Source organism: Myotis yumanensis, unplaced genomic scaffold, assembly GCF_028538775.1.
Source record: "Myotis yumanensis isolate MYYU_CA2020_CCGP unplaced genomic scaffold, mMyoYum1.0.hap1 SCAF_14, whole genome shotgun sequence".
In the NCBI taxonomy this organism is placed as follows: Eukaryota; Metazoa; Chordata; class Mammalia; order Chiroptera; family Vespertilionidae; genus Myotis; species Myotis yumanensis.
Window position 1 is genome coordinate 27,757,182 of NW_027223765.1, and position 15,959 is coordinate 27,773,140.

The following is a 15,959-nucleotide window of genomic DNA, read 5'->3' on the forward strand; positions in this document are numbered from 1 at the left end:
TATCAGCAAATACTCAGTATATATCCTCATCATTGCAGTCATAGCTTATACACAATCCTGGAACGCTGGCTGCATCATTTGATCTTAGCAGTGGTCAGGCACACAGGCTCTGGAATTTACCTGCCTAGGCTCCAGCTATATGATCATAGGCAAGTTACGCACTCTCTCTGGGCCTCTTTCATCACTTTTAAAATGGGAATAACAGTGTTATCTACCTTGTGGGGTTATTGTGATGATTCAAGGAGGTAATCACTAATATGCTTTGAACACAGTCTGGGGTGTAATTGGTACTCGCTTTAAATGTTAGTTATTAGCATTCGCTCTTCCCCAGGTTTCTATGTAGTTTCGACATAGGCTCTGTGCATAATGCATGCTACCCTATAGCCTAAATATGTCATAATTTAATGAATCATTCTATTGTCTGGCACAGAGTTTACATATAAAGGTGTGTGTTGCTATGAAGATGCTATAAACCAGTACTTCTCAGCCTTTAATATGTGTATACATAACCTAGGGAACCTGCTAAAATGCAGGTTCTAATTCAGAGGGTATAGGATGACCCCTGAGATTCGGCATTTCTGGCAAACTTCCTAGGGGTGCTAATGCTACTGGTCCATGGACTGAACTTTCAATAACAAGTTATAACATCTAGTGAAAACAGGAGGATAAAGAGGGGTTTAGAAACAGTTATTGGAGAAATAAGGGATAATTCATCTGGATAATATAAGTATGGTCGCTCTTGAATAACTTCAAATACTGGGAAGACTGTCACACAAGGAGAAGCCCAATTTTCTGGCACTTCAGACTACTGGGTAGAAATTATAGGGAGGAAAAAAAATTGTTTCAATATAAGGAAGAACTTTTTTGCAGGTCCTGCTTGTTCATCTCCACAGCTCTGGGGGGTCTGTGAACTAGCATCATTGGCCCAGCCAGTTCCCCCAGTGGCCACGCTGACACCCTTCAGCCTAGCAAAGGGGAGGTGGGGGATGAATGGCCCCATCACAGTGGCAGCTTGGAGGGACTCCTCCAAGAGAGCACACAAGGGGAAACAAGCCTCCCAAATGTGGCCAAGGAGACCGAGTCCCCGTGATATTCTTCATGCCCCTCTGGGATCTTGCTGGGCCTTCTTCCGCCCTGAGGGTGGGTAGTGAGACCTTGTCATGTGGCTGGGTAGTCTGCCTCTGAGTTCTTCACAGCGCCAGACTCTTCAAGTCTGCCAGCAGTCGCACTGCTTTCTAACTCATTTCCTGGCTCTTGGTCTCTCCATGAACTTGCAGCCCACAGACTGCCAAGGCGGCAGACTTCAGTGACAGATTTCTGCTCACCACGTGGCCAGGAAGGATCTGGGCATGTCCTTCAATGGGATGTAGACATCTCGTCCTCCCGCTGGCAGAAGTCAGTGGCACCTAAGTTCTCTCCTCTCTGTAAGTGGTGGGCCTGGCTCTCCACCCGCTGAGTGGGAACAGCTGTGCATCTGTGGGAAAGGAAGAGCACAGATTTCCTGTCCCAGTTCTGCCTGCAAGTTGAGTGTCATTAGGGTCCTTAGGCGACTTCTGAAAGGCAAAAGAAAGAGGGGAAGCATGCAGGGAATAAGGAGGTGGGCTTCCAGGACAGCTCAAGTTCTGACTGGAGCAGTGCCCCTGGAGCTGGCAGAGATGTTCTAGAATCATAGAGTCTGGCCTAGGGGAGGGGTCATAGGAGAGACTCTCTGTCAGTGATCTCCTGCAGCAGGACCACTTTTGTCCTGAGAGACAGCTATTTCTCCAATTCCAGAGCCATCCTTTTCCTCAACCCAGCACGAAACCTGCCAGACAGAGACTTTCCTCCCCACCTGCCACCCCTGTTTGTCATTTTTTTGCTATGAGACAAGCTGGGTATGAGGTCAGTGAGATGCTCTGTGGAATTAGAACTCAAGACTAATGTCCTTCTGCCTAGCTGGTGTGCTCAGTGGTTGACTGTTGACCTGTAACATGAAGTCATGGTTCAATTCCTGGTCAGGGTACTTGCTGGGGTTACTGGCTTGATCCCCAGTATGGGGCATGAAAGAGGCAACCAATCAATGATTATCTCTCATCATTGATTTTTCTATGCCACTCCTCCTCTTCCTTCCTCTCTGAAATCAATTTTAAAAAAAAAAGACTGATGTCCTTTCGTGTGCTAAGGTGCTAGTATGAGAAGACAGAGTCGGCAAAGTGAAAGACCATACTATTAGTGATTCACAAAAACTGCATGACATCAGGAAAGCAGAAGCACACCAACACCATTGTGCCTTGCCCCAGGGTTGGGTTAGGTGCCCTGTCTTTCATATGTTTATCTTCTGGTGCTGAGTCTCTAAGAGCAGATATTTGCCTTGAATCCCAAGGGCTGGTTCTGTGACCCCACAGAGCTGGTTCTCAGTAAAATCTTACTGAGTGGCTGAGCATCTGGAACAAAGGGAAGAGCAAAGAAGGGCCAAGAGCAGACAGGAGAATAGCAGTGCAGAACTCCAGCATGGGGTCTGGCACATGGTAAGTACCCACCCTAATAGCAGTGCACCAACTTATTGGGTGGGCCTTCTTTTTCATTACCAGCTGAGAAATAATTATCATTTCTCTCAAGTTCTAAACCTGGGAACATTAAACAAATCAATTGAAGGTATTTCTTTTTTTTTTTTTTTAAATATATTTTATTGATTTTTTACAGAGAGGAAGGGAGAGAGATAAAGAGTTAGAAACATCGATGAGAGAGAGACATCGATCAGCTGCCTCCTGCACATCTCCTACTGGGGATGTGCCCGCAACCCAGGTACATGCCCTTGACCGGAATCGAACCTGGGACCTTTCAGTCCGCAGGCCGACGCTCTATCCACTGAGCCAAACCGGTTTTGGCAATTGAAGGTATTTCTTGAACACACATTGTACTCTTCCCTATGCTCAATACGGTCAAAATACTAGTATATGCAGCCCTCAGCTCAAAGGTACTTAACCAATATTCTTGGAACAGAATAGGCTTCTGATGGACATCTGTTTAATGAATGAATGTGAAGCCCAAACAAAGATGGGACACAACCTGAAAACCTTTTATTCGTTGATTTCCACAAGGGGAAGGAGACATGTGAGAGAAAGGAAAACAGAAAGGAGAGTGATTCTTAGTTAAAACCTAATTCAGCCTGAAGGAATTGTTGGCCGAGCTTGTGTGTGGAACTGCTGGCCAGATGGAACTCTAACTTGAATCTTGGTGGTGGACATGCTCTGATGGGGTGGAAGGGCTTGCCAGCACCTCATTGCATATCCCGACTTATTGTTAGGTTCTGAGTTACTCCTCCAGCCCTCCTTGGCCTTAAGTATCTTACAAACACACTTATTAGACAATTAAATGCTAATTTGGATAAAAGGCCTGGACATGGCACCTTATTCCCATCAGTCTCTTCCCCAGAGGCTGGGACTGGCCTCTGGAGAGAGTGTGAAAATAATAGGTCATGTACACATCTAATTAGTATTGAGTGGGAAAGATTGCTTAAGGCCCAAGTGGGATGCAGAAAGAGAATGAGGTTAGAGCTACAAGATCAAACTCTTTGTGGAAGTGGGAAGTATCATCTTCCTACCCCTATCAATATGCACATTCACTTTATTACTATTGTTTTTTTAACAGAAAGCTCACAAGTTCACATGACTGCTATGGTGAGTTCAAATGTATCATCAAGATATCTTTAAGGGCTAGAGAGCATACAAGGAAGGATCTTTACACTCTGTGTACATGGTTTGGTCTATGGCATCTTCCAGAGCTAGAGCCCTGTGGGTAAAGAAATGGGACAAATAGTGGGTTGGCCAGAACACAGAGATTGGACCAGTCCTTAAGCCCTAGGAAAGGTGCAGGTCCAAGCATCAGACAACAGAAGTGTGACTAAGCAGGGTAATAAAAGGAAACTGCCTCCTTCCTGAATAAGAACAAACTCCCAAGTCACCCGAAGTTGGAAATAGATTAAAATTAATAGACAACATTTATGGAGAATTTACAATGTTTCAAATGCTGCACTATTTTACATGCATTATCTCAATTAATTGCTGTAATGATCCTGTGATGTAAGTATTAGAATCCTTACTTTACAAGCAAGGAAACTAAGGAATAGAGAGATTAAGTAAATTGTCCATGATCATAAAGCATTCCTTACAACCCAGAAGCACATGTTTAGCTCTCTTAGTATAAAATATGGTCCTACTTGATACCGCCAGAGAGGCAAGTGGTGTTCCCTCCCCAACTGGCCTAATTAAAGCTGGCATCTGGGTGACTTACCCTTTAGGCCCAACCCACAGACAGAGGACAAAGCACTAACCCACTAGATCAGTGATGGCAAACCTTTTGAGCTCGGCATGTCAGCATTTTGAAAAACCCTAACTTAATTCTGGTGCCGTGTCACATATAGAAATTTTTTGATATTTGCAACCATAGTAAAACAAAGACTTATACTTTTGATATTTATTTTACATATTTAAATGCCATTTAACAAAGAAAAATCAACCAAAAAATGAGTTCGTGTGTCACCTCTGAAATGCGTGTCATAGGTTCGCCATCACCGCACTAGATCATGGGGTCAGTGCAAACAGCATGGAGTGGGAGGAGGTCTTGCCAATATTTCCCAACAGGCAGGACATGGGAAGAGGTCAGGAGGTAGCACTGAACCACCCACTAGGAACTGGGATCCTAGACCATAATAACCACATGTCCAGTGGGTACAGTATCCCAAGATGTAGTCTGGGCAGAGATTTAATATTAGTATGGGGCACAAAGCTGAAGCAATAAGGGACCCTGGCAGGTATGCATAGCATTTAGGGGTGTCAACAGCCAGCTAGGGCCATGGATAAGATGGAACCTGCAGGTGGTGGTCAGAGGGGGACAAAGACTGAGAACAAGACAAATTCTGAGAAATGTTTGGGTCCCAGAGACAAACTCAAGGGCAGAACAAATCTCTGGAAGGCTTGAGGTCAACCAGGGCCTGTTATAGGAAAACCTGGAACCCAGAGATGGGAGTTTCACCATAGAGAATGAGACCAGTGTCCACAGGGTCAAGCGAAGATATAGAGAGCTGCTGATTCCAAAAAAGGGGTGAATGCCTTGGTCCTAAAATCCAGGACACCTGAGATGGTACCACAACCAGGTGGATGGAATCCCGAGTCAACAAGTCACAGACCCCAGGTTCCTTACAGAGCACAAGCCTGGAGCAGATATGGTCCCTGAGACTGGGAGGCTGTGCCTGCCTGAAAGGGTTAAATAGTGCAGTTACAGGAGTGGGGAAGTGCTGGAGTCAGGATTTGAGCGGGCAGCCCATCCCATTACTCTCATTCTGTCCAGTGTGATATCAATTGAGGATCAGCCATCTCTGGAAATTCAGTAGACAGATAACATGGACATGTCAAGTAAATCAATCTCCAATTGACCTGGACCAGCCGTTTCTGCTTCTTGCCCTGAGTGGGTGCCACTCAGGAGCTGGCTGACAGCACGCACCATAATGTCATGGCCTTCCCACAGACAGCCCAGGCTTCACGTTCATTCTGACAGGCTCTTCTCCCTGAGGCCAGAGTAGCTTCAGGGAGTGGACATGGTCCAACAGAAGTATGAGCCTTACCAAGGTAACCTTCAGGCCAGAAACCTTGCCATGTCTTGCCAGTGTCCTCAGCAGGCCTAAGGACATTACCTCACTACCAACAGCAAGCAACCCAGCACTTGGCCATCGGATGTTGAGCCACCAATCTAGAAATCTCTGCTCCCTCCTCTAGGGTCTCTAATGTCTCCCCATCCCCTGGACAGCAAACTAGAGGTCTGAATCCAGCACTGATCCTGAAGCTGCCCTCCTCCCCGCTGCCTGGCTCTGGACTAATCCCAACCCAGCAATACAAGGGGCAGAGAAGCCCCCTTCCCCACAGTGGATTGGAAGCACAGGCCTGGACATGGCACCTTATTCCCATCAGTCTCTTCCCCAGAGGCTGGGACTGGCTACAACAACCCAAGGGATCTATGGTTCTGGAAGGCAAGGCCTACCCATAGTCATTTAAGTAAAATGAGAGCTTAGCTCTGGGGAATGAACTCATGAATGAATAAAGAGATGAAGAAATACATGAATGGGAGTCATTCTTAACCATGAAAGGTTTTGCTACGAAGATGTGTCTGGAAAGAGACAGGCTTTATTGTTTTGTTCCCAGGACCCAGAACTTGGTAGAACACCATGTGCCCTGATGAAAGAAAGACAAGTGTATATAAAGGCACTAATACTGAATCATTAATCAGGGATTTATGTCCTACTCTCTGATCACCCAACAAGAGATATGTGTCTCTCTCTCTCAAGGCTTGAGGCCTCGTTTCTCCTTCCAGAGGCCAGTATGAGACAGTTGCTTCTGCACCAACATTTCAGTTTATCCTGCTCCTCTTTCTCCTTCCTCCCAACCACTTCAATCCCCTACACACACACACACACACACAGAGAGAGAGAGAGAGAGAGAGAGAGAGAGAGAGAGAGAGAGAGAGAGAAAGAGATGCCCACAGCAGTTTCAATTCTACCCACCCCTACATTAAGCATCTCTCTTCTCTCCTGTCATTACTGTGTCTTCAGATGCCATGAGAATGAGGCTCTTCATGCACGATTTGGGCCCAGACCAGGGGTGGTCTGTGGCTGCAGATGAGGTTGTTTATCTCAGGACCCACACATTTTGCTATTTCTTGTGCCTGCCCCCCTGCAGACCACACAGTGGCACAAAGGCTATGAGGGTGCTAAAGTGATGGGGCCTCCTTTAGGCAGAGTGTGGGGAGCATCTATAGGCCCTAGCTCCAGCTAAGTGGATAGCTCAGAGAAAGCAGAGCCCTTGAGACACTAATGGTCACAGATCCCACAATAGGTGTGGCCAGGGCTCAGAAGTCTGGAGAGAAGGCTAAGTCCTTTACCCCAGCCCAGTTTTGACTCAGTGTTAGCAGAATGGGCCTGAGCTCAGCAGCCTGAGAAGCAAAACTAAAGGGTTGTAAACAGTACCATCTCTTTGCTTCCTGAACCTAAGTATTTGAGATTTCATAGAAATAGCGTATATAGACCATCCAGGATGGGCAAAAGTAGGTTTATTGTTGTGAGTATGTGAAACAGAGTTTATTCTTGTATTATTATTTATTAAGTGTTGTATTATTTTCCATAGGAACAACTATAAACCTACTTTTGCCCCACCCTGTATATTGCAGAATAGAGCCCATCTCTTGCAGGGTGTCACCTCCCAGCTGGTACCAAAATGGAGTCTTCAACAAACCATTCCCACTCTCTTTCCTGCTTCTTGATCGTGGATAGAGGACATAACCCTTTTGGCATAGCATTTTCAGGCTCTGGACCCATATGGAGAGTCTATCCATCCTTTGTCTGCAATCTTCTGATCTTGTTCCTTCCAAGATTCTAATCACCCAACCAATTCAGCAGCCACTGTCAGAAATTGTGCAGACCCTACCTCAGCTCATCTCTCCTTTGAGGCAGAACAAGGTCTTCCCTTCCCCAGTGGTGTTTCAGGCTATCTCTGAGATGTAACTCCCCAGCATTCACTTCTTGGTGGTAGGAACAGATACTATTGGAACCACCTGAAAATCAAGCTCGAATTTTTACCATTGTTATTTAAAAGGCCACAAGAAACTTTCTTGTGGAGTAATAGGCACTGTGTAATATTCAAGAGGAGGATAGTGTGATAATCAAGAATTAGTTTTATTTCCCAAATATTTTTAGTGCTCCACTTTTAAGTACACAATAGACTGGATTTCCTGGTCTCCCGTTGGTGGGTTTGGACTATAGACTACTTCTACCCAGTGAGAAATCATGTGTGTTCCTCTGTGGCTGAGTGTTTAATTGCTGGTATGAGACCCACCAGATCTCTTTCTCCCTCTGGGTGGGATACACTTGGGCCCCTTCATAACCATGGTGACCATAGCCCTCCCCATCGCCCTCCCTAACTAACCCTCAATGGAAGATGGTGTTGAGTGAGAGAAATTTAAAGTCATTGACATTACTTACAGGAGTTGTTACTACAGTTATTTGTTACTACAGTGACCTGAGTGACACAGATGCTGAGAAGTCACAGTCTCTGGGGACACAAGATTGATTGATCACAGCTAGTTAGCACTGTGTGTAAGACCATTCGCTGAGTCCCAACTTACACACCTACAAAACTGCCTATTATGAGAACAAAAGTTGCCTCGCTTCTAGCTGTGCCCTGGGCCATGTCACTAATATTTCCCCATCTTCAAGGATACCAAGAGCCCATTTGGAGCAAAACCCATCCACAGTATTCTTGATCCAGAGGGGACTATCAGTAGAGCATTTAAAAAATATTCTGGGCCCAGCATGGCTCAGTGGTTGAGTGTTGACCTATGAACCAGGAGGTCACAGTTCGATTCCCGGTCTGGGCACATGCCCAGGTTGTGGGCTTAATCCCCAGTAGGGGGCATGCAGGAGGCAGCCCATCAATGATTATCTCTCATCATTGATGTTTCTCTCTCTCTCACCCTCTCCTTCCTCTCTAAATCAATGAAGTATATTTTTTAAAAAATTCTGGCATTTCCCTACCAACTCTTTCTCAAGACAAGGAGAGAGGAGTCTTTTGGACCTTGTCAAGGGATACAGCAAGAGGGTGGACCTTTGAATTCCATTCTTTCACTACTTTAGAGCTTTCTGGACTTTTGATTTGCACCCAGCATGGGCCAGTCTTCAGTAGAAATTTTCATTAAAAAGCATCCAATTGTTGGAATCCAGCTGACAGTCCAAGCAGACACAGCAGGGACAGTGTCTTATGGACTCACCTCTAACAATAGCTTCTGCCTCATTTAAAATTACATTTCACCCTCATTAGTTAAGCACTCTCAAGATGTATGCCACCAAAGTTACCCCAGCTGATGGACCTGCAATTACTTCCAGGAACAACTTTTTTCTTTACCTTGATTATTAATTTCACCCTTCATGCCATGTTGAGTCCAACTCTTACTTATTCAGAGAACAACAATGAGGTAGGGGCAGAGTGTCAACTACTTTTGTAGGCAAGCAATGGGCAAGGGGAGTACTTCAGCAGGGTCTAGAGAGGCAGGGTCCTCAAGTCCTCCAGTGCTCGCAGATGGCCCCATCCCAGTATTGCCCTATCCACCCATGCCCCTGATTGATGAGGTTGTGAATTAGCTATTGTTGTCATTCAAAAACCTTAAGACTCAATCCCTAAAATATTAAAGGAGCATCAGCCCAACAGCCACAGTAATAAGACTATTTGCTCTAAGGAGAGATGTTTGAACTTAGGTTAGGACACTTTCTTAGGCTATCAGATGATCTCACGAGGGCCCATATCCCCATGTCTCATTCCTTATGTGCTCTATGGCTGGGTTGCTGGTCCCCAGTGCTGCACACTCATTGGGCTCCTGGTCATCTCAGGTAAGCACAACAGGTAACTGAGTAGCTGCTCCTTCTCTGTATATTTATACATTCCATTCCATCCCACAACGAATTCCACACAGCCTGAGGACCTGCTGTCTACAACTAATTTCTGGAACCAATTTCTACATCTGCCAAGATTCTGCTGCAATAAGAGAAACCAATTCTGACTGCCTTAAGCAGGGGGGAAACGTGAGGAAAGAGTGGAGAGAGAGAGAGAGAGAGAGAGAGAGAGAGTGTGTGTGTGTGTGTGTGTGTGTGTGTGTGTGTGTGTGCAGGCACGCATGATTAATTGGAAAGATCTTGAAGTAGCTCACAGAATTGAGGAATGAGAGGCTGAAAGACTGGCCTGGTAATGGTATCTCAGGGACAGGGCTGTTCCATGCATTTCGGCAGCAGCAGGAACTAGGAGACCTTCTCAGGTGCCAACCCTTCGTCTTCCTTTGCCCCATAATTCTATTTCCCAGAATAGGATATGATATTGGTCCAATGTGGACCACGTGTCTAGTCCTAGGGAGAGTCAGAATTTGTTACCAGCACAAGGAGCAGAAATGGGTGTTCATGTAGGAAAGTCTCAACCACTTCACCTAGCCCAAGGCCATATAGCCCCTTTATCCTGAACATTCTTTCCACTGAACCAGTGTTGGGGATCATGGGGAGACAAGGCTGCTGGAAAAAAATAAGTTCTTTGTCTAGAGGAGACATTTGTATCTCTAGGACCCTAGACACAGGGACTCTTAGGCCCCTCATTCTGAAGAAACTCCCCTGAGCCTCTCTTCTCAGTCCCCGTGATTCCCCTGCCTTCATTTACAGAACAGAATTCTCAAGCTTTGCAAGAGACTGGAGAAGGGAGACAGACCAGGTGGGATTCTTCCTCTAGATCAGTGGTTCTCAACCTTCCTAATGCCGTGACCCTTTAATACAGTTCCTCATGTTGTGGTGACCCCCAACCAAAAAATTATTTTTGTTGCTACTTCATAACTGTAATTTTGCTACTGTTATGAATCATAATGTAAATATCTGATATGCAGGATGTATTTTCATTGTTACAAATTGAACATAATTAAAGCATAGTGATTAATCACAAAAACAATATGTAATTATATATGTGTTTTCCGATGGTCTTAGGCGACTCCTGTGAAAGGGTCATTCGACCCCCAAAGGGTCGTGACCCACAGGTTGAGAACCGCTGCTCTAGATGCAGGGGCAGAGATTCAGGCTCTCTCTTTTCCATCCTTGCTAGTAGCTCACAGTCAGGAAAGATAGCATTCTCTATTTCCATTGGATAGAATTAACATGCCTCTGGGTGAACCTCCTTAGCACACTTGGAAAAAGCGTGTGTATCATTCAAACCTCAACACTTTACCAGCAGCAGCCTCTCTTGGGAGTTTTGAACTCTGTTTGAGGTCAATTGAGAGTATGAAATTTCCTCCCTGGAAGTGTGAAAGCTCACTTCACTGACAAAATGCATCTCCTCAGACACAGCACAGGGAAGACTGGGCTCCAGGGAGCACTAAACTTTGGAGGACAAACACTCATAAGACTCCATCTCCCAGCTTGAAAGAGTATTGGCAACTGTCCATGGCCAACAGTTCTGTGAGTTTCCAGGGGTTCGTTTGTGTGACCAGCAGCTCTACCTCATCATGACCATCTTATGACATGGCAGAACAGTCCTCACACCCAGCCTGTAACCCAGCCTAGGAATCTGCCCCTCAGCACTTCCTTCATGCCATGGGCTAACTCAAGAATATCTGACTTGCCTCTTCCCTGCTAAAGCCCTACAATGCACACCCGACCCCCCACCTTCATGTGTTGTCCCTGTCTGTAATCTAGCCTCATTCTCCCCTTCATACTTGACTCCCATGCCATCCACTATTTTTCAAGCTCACCTCGTTAGATGCCTCCTAACCACATCCTCATATCCTCTCCCCAGGAGAACTGGCTACTTGTTGGTGCCCCCGTCTATCTCCTATTTCTTTTAGAACTATCTTAGCATGTTTGTGCAATTATTTGCTTAACTGCCTGCCTTCTCCAGTACACTACTGCTCCTCCAGGGCAGTCTCTCTGAGGGCCCAGCCTAGTGCTTGGCATGAAAGCCATTGAGAACATTTATTGAAGAACAGGTGCATGCCTGGAGCAGCCCTGCCCTGCGTGCTCTGTACAACATCATGATCCAGGACCTGGTGCCGGGACCTGCACAAGCACCGTCTCTCTTCTTCAGTCTAACTGGATCCACATTGACAGCTTTATAGAGCCTCCTCTCTTTTATTCCCTTGATGCCACTTTGTAGATTTTCAAATAGTGTCAAAGCTTTAACTTTTACCAGCAGCCTCCTCACACTGTTTCTAGCAGAGAACAGCAGGTTGGGAGAAGAGTTATGAAATGCATCTTTTCATTTTTAGTAAATTCAAAATTTCTTAAAGCCAGGTATCAGAATAAGTTGGGAAGTAATATCAAATGACAGAGAGAGACAAGCAGATTGGCCATACATGCTTTACAACTCCCATTCCTGATCGTGGGTTTTCCGTCTATAAAAGAAACTGAACTTCCTCAGAGGCTTGCTATGAAGTTTAATGGAGTAAAATAGGTTAAACACCTAGGTGTTCCTAGCACATGATAGGCACATGACCATCCCAAATATAAGCAGTGAAGAGGCTGTTTAAATGAAAATTTCCAAAAAAACACCTAAAAATAATTTAAAAATCTAGAAAAGTCAGCAATGTAGAACTTAAGAGGAGTTTTATAAGAACATGCTGTGAACTCATTATGCTTTTAATCAGGAGTTCCTTTTCCCTAGCAAAAGCCAGAGACCCTACTGTTTCCAGAGAAAAGCCCAGTCCAGAACCCCCAAGGCTAACAGTGACAATTCTGGATGACCATTACTTCTCGGGACGAAGCAGCTTTTTGTCTACTAAAGCTGAACATACACATAACTCATGACATGGCAATTTCATCCAAGAGAATCATGTACATAAAGGCATGAAAAATCAGGTACAGCATTATTCATAGCAACACTGTGCATGAGAGTCTAAAACCTGTAACTACCCAAATGACCATCAACAGAAGAATGGGTAAAGTAATTCATACAATGGAATATTGCACCTCAATGAGAATGAATGAACTGCAACCACATGTTTTCAAGATGGGTGAATCCCATCATTGTAACGGTGAGTGAAAGAAGCTAGACACAAAAGACTACATGCTCTTTGAATCTATTTATATAGATGTCAAAAGCAGGTGAATCACATATATGCTGTTTGAAGTCAAGAGAATGTTGATGAATGGATAGAAAACGTGGTACATAAATATAATGAAATATTATTCGGCAATAAAAAGGAAGGAAATCCTGCCATTTGTGACAACATGGATGGATCTTGAGGCATTACAGTAAGTGAAATAAGTCAGAGAAAGACAGACACTGTATGAACTCATATGTGAAATCTGAAAAAAAAAAAAATGAACTCATGGAAACAGAAAATAGATTGGTGGTTACCAAAAGTGAGGGGTGAAGGTGGAGGAAATAGGTGAAGGTGGTCAAAGGGTACAAACTTCCAGTTATAAAGTAAATAAGTTCTGGGGATGTAATGCACATCATGGTGACTATAGTTCACAATACTTCATTGTATAGTTAAAAGTTGCTAATAGACCAGGTCTTAAAAATTCTCATCATATGGAAAAAACAATTATAACTATGTGAAGTAATGGAAGTTAACTAAACTTATTGTGGTAATAATTTTATAATATATACTCATATTAAATCATTATGTTATGCACTTTAAGCATATAATGTTATATGTCAACTATAGCTCAATGAAACTGGAGAAAAATCAAGAGGATGGTCACCATTGAAAGAAGTAGTTTTGGCAGGGAGGGCAAATACAAAAAGAGTAATTTCTGGGGTGCTAGTAATATTCTATTTCATAACTTGGGGTTCAGGTTACATGCACATGTCCAGATAACTAAAATTTACCCAATTGTAGACTTACTATTTGTATTTTTTACTGTATGTATATTATACTTCAATTTTTTAAATTAAATTTATTGGGGTGACATTGGTTAATAAGATTATATAGGTTTCAAGTGTACATTTCTATAATATATGATCTGTATATTGCATTGTGTACCCACCACTCAAAGTTAAATTATCTTCCACCACCATATATTTGACCCCCTTTACCCTTTACTACCTCGCTCTCCCTTCCCTTGGTAACCACCATACTGTTGTCTGTGTCTATGAGTTTCAGTTTTATATCCCACATATGAGTGAAATTGTATAGTTCTTAGCTTTTTCTGACTTATTTCACTTAGCATAATATTCTCAAGGTCCATATATGTTGTCACAAATGACAGTATTTCGTCCTTTCTTATGGCTGAGTAGTATTCCATAGTATATATGTACCACATCTTCTTTACCCAACCTTCTTTCAGAGGACTCTTTGGTTGTGTCATGTCTTGAGCACCATGAATAAGGCTGCAATGAACATAGGGGTGTATGTATATCTGTGAATAAAGGTTTTCAATTTATACTTCAATTTTTATTTATTTTATTTTTTAAAATATATTTTATTGATTTTTTACAGAGAGGAAGGGAGAGGGATAGAGAGTTAGAAACATTGATGAGAGAGAAACATCGATCAGCTGCTTCCTGCACACTCCCTACTGGGGATGTGCCCGCAACCAAGGTACATGCCCTTGACCGGAATCAAACCTGGGACCCTTCAGTTCGCAGGCCGACGCTCTATCCATTGAGCCAAACCGGTTAGGGCTATACTTCAATTTTTAAAAATTACTAAAATGTTGCCACACATGCACACACACACACAAAAAGGTAGCTTATGACAAGGCCTCCAAAAGAGGGGTCATGTAGAATGTCTGGGTAAAATGTGGTTCCTAGATGTGTGGCAAGATGATACTCGCTCTAAGCCGAATGGAACACAGGATTCTCCCAATGTTGACACAACATCTAATTAACTGTCCAAAGCTAAAGAAAAAGGCTTTTGAGATGAATTCTGATCCCAGAATTCCCTAAACTGGCCTTGGGTTATGGACTATGCTTCTTTAAAAATACTTTATTCCAGATAACTGGAAGGAAAAGGCTCCAAGTCTATTTAATAAATGTAAAGAGAGTAATCCCTGGCTCCCTCAAATTTTAGCTACATCATCCCATTGACTGTATCCTCAGAGTTGGTGCCAGCTTTGTTTCAGACAAACTGTAGGCCTCTGTACTTCAATCTAAAATACTCTGTGAGGTTTTCCCTAATTGGAAATTCAAGTAAAGATAACCCACGACCTGGAAGCATGTATTGATCTTGACATCAACTGTTTACACCGCAGACAGAAATCAAACCTGGCCCAAGTTGTACAACCTCATTATTGACCCAAACCTATTTAACTCTCTTTCAAAAACCTGAATGCAAGAATCAGACTGCAAGGAATGCCCTTATTTCTCACAGAATTACCAACTACATAAAAATATCCGTGCCTTATACTCACTCTGATGTTTTCAGATGATTTGAATTTATTTTTGTCTCCTGAAAGAGAAAAAGATGGCCAGCATCTATTGTCTAAAAGATGGGGTAGCATTCCCAGGAGGGGTCTCACGAAGCAGTTTCTATCACTAAGAACAGTCAATGACTAGTTATGCCTGTGGCAGACTCTGCTGGTTGGTGAACTCAGCAGCCATTCCCAACCCCCTTCTTCATCACCATTTTTTACTACAAGAATATGAAGAGATAAATACTTTCCCATCTTCTGCCACAGCTGAGGTGGTCATACCACATAGTTACGGTCAAGGAGACGTAAGCAGAATTTTTCTGGAAGATTGTTTTGTTGATTAATGGGAAAGCCAGAAAGCATTTCCTTTATCATTTCTTCCTTGTCTGTGAATGATGTCTGGAAGGGCAACAGCTATCTTGCCACAGTAAGATGTAAGTCAGCCTGCTAAGGATGGTGAAGAGGAAAAACGGGAATATCAGACTGCCTACTTCTAAACAAGAATGGGCATTCTGGAATATGAGCCAGAATATTTGGTAGGACAGCAATATACAGGGTGAGGCAAAAGTAGGCTTAGAAAAGAATACAATAATTAATAAATAATAATATAAGAATCAACTCTGTGTTTCATGTACTCACAAAAGTAAACCTACTTTTGTTCCACCCTGTAAGCATCTAGACAGTAAAATGGTAGCAGTCTGCTTCCTGTGGAATGCTAACATATCATGGAGAACTATCTATAAATTAGACCCTAATTTGGGGGAGAGTAGAGGAGGGGGTCAGTTTTTCATGGGGAATTTCCCATGATGCTATAGATAAGTCTGGAGGGAGAGGAGGCAATGCGGCTGGTCTATGTGCTGCAGGCGTCTGAGTCACCTGTAAATTCAATTTGATCCTGCTTGAGCTTGATCATTTGTATCATTGATATTTTCACTGGATAATTAATTGCTTCTATACAAGCCTAACCTTATGGCTTTAAAAGGCCAGTAATAATCCATGATGAGCAGCTTGGATCACTCGGAGTCCCATGGTCAGGCATTCATACCAGGACCAATTG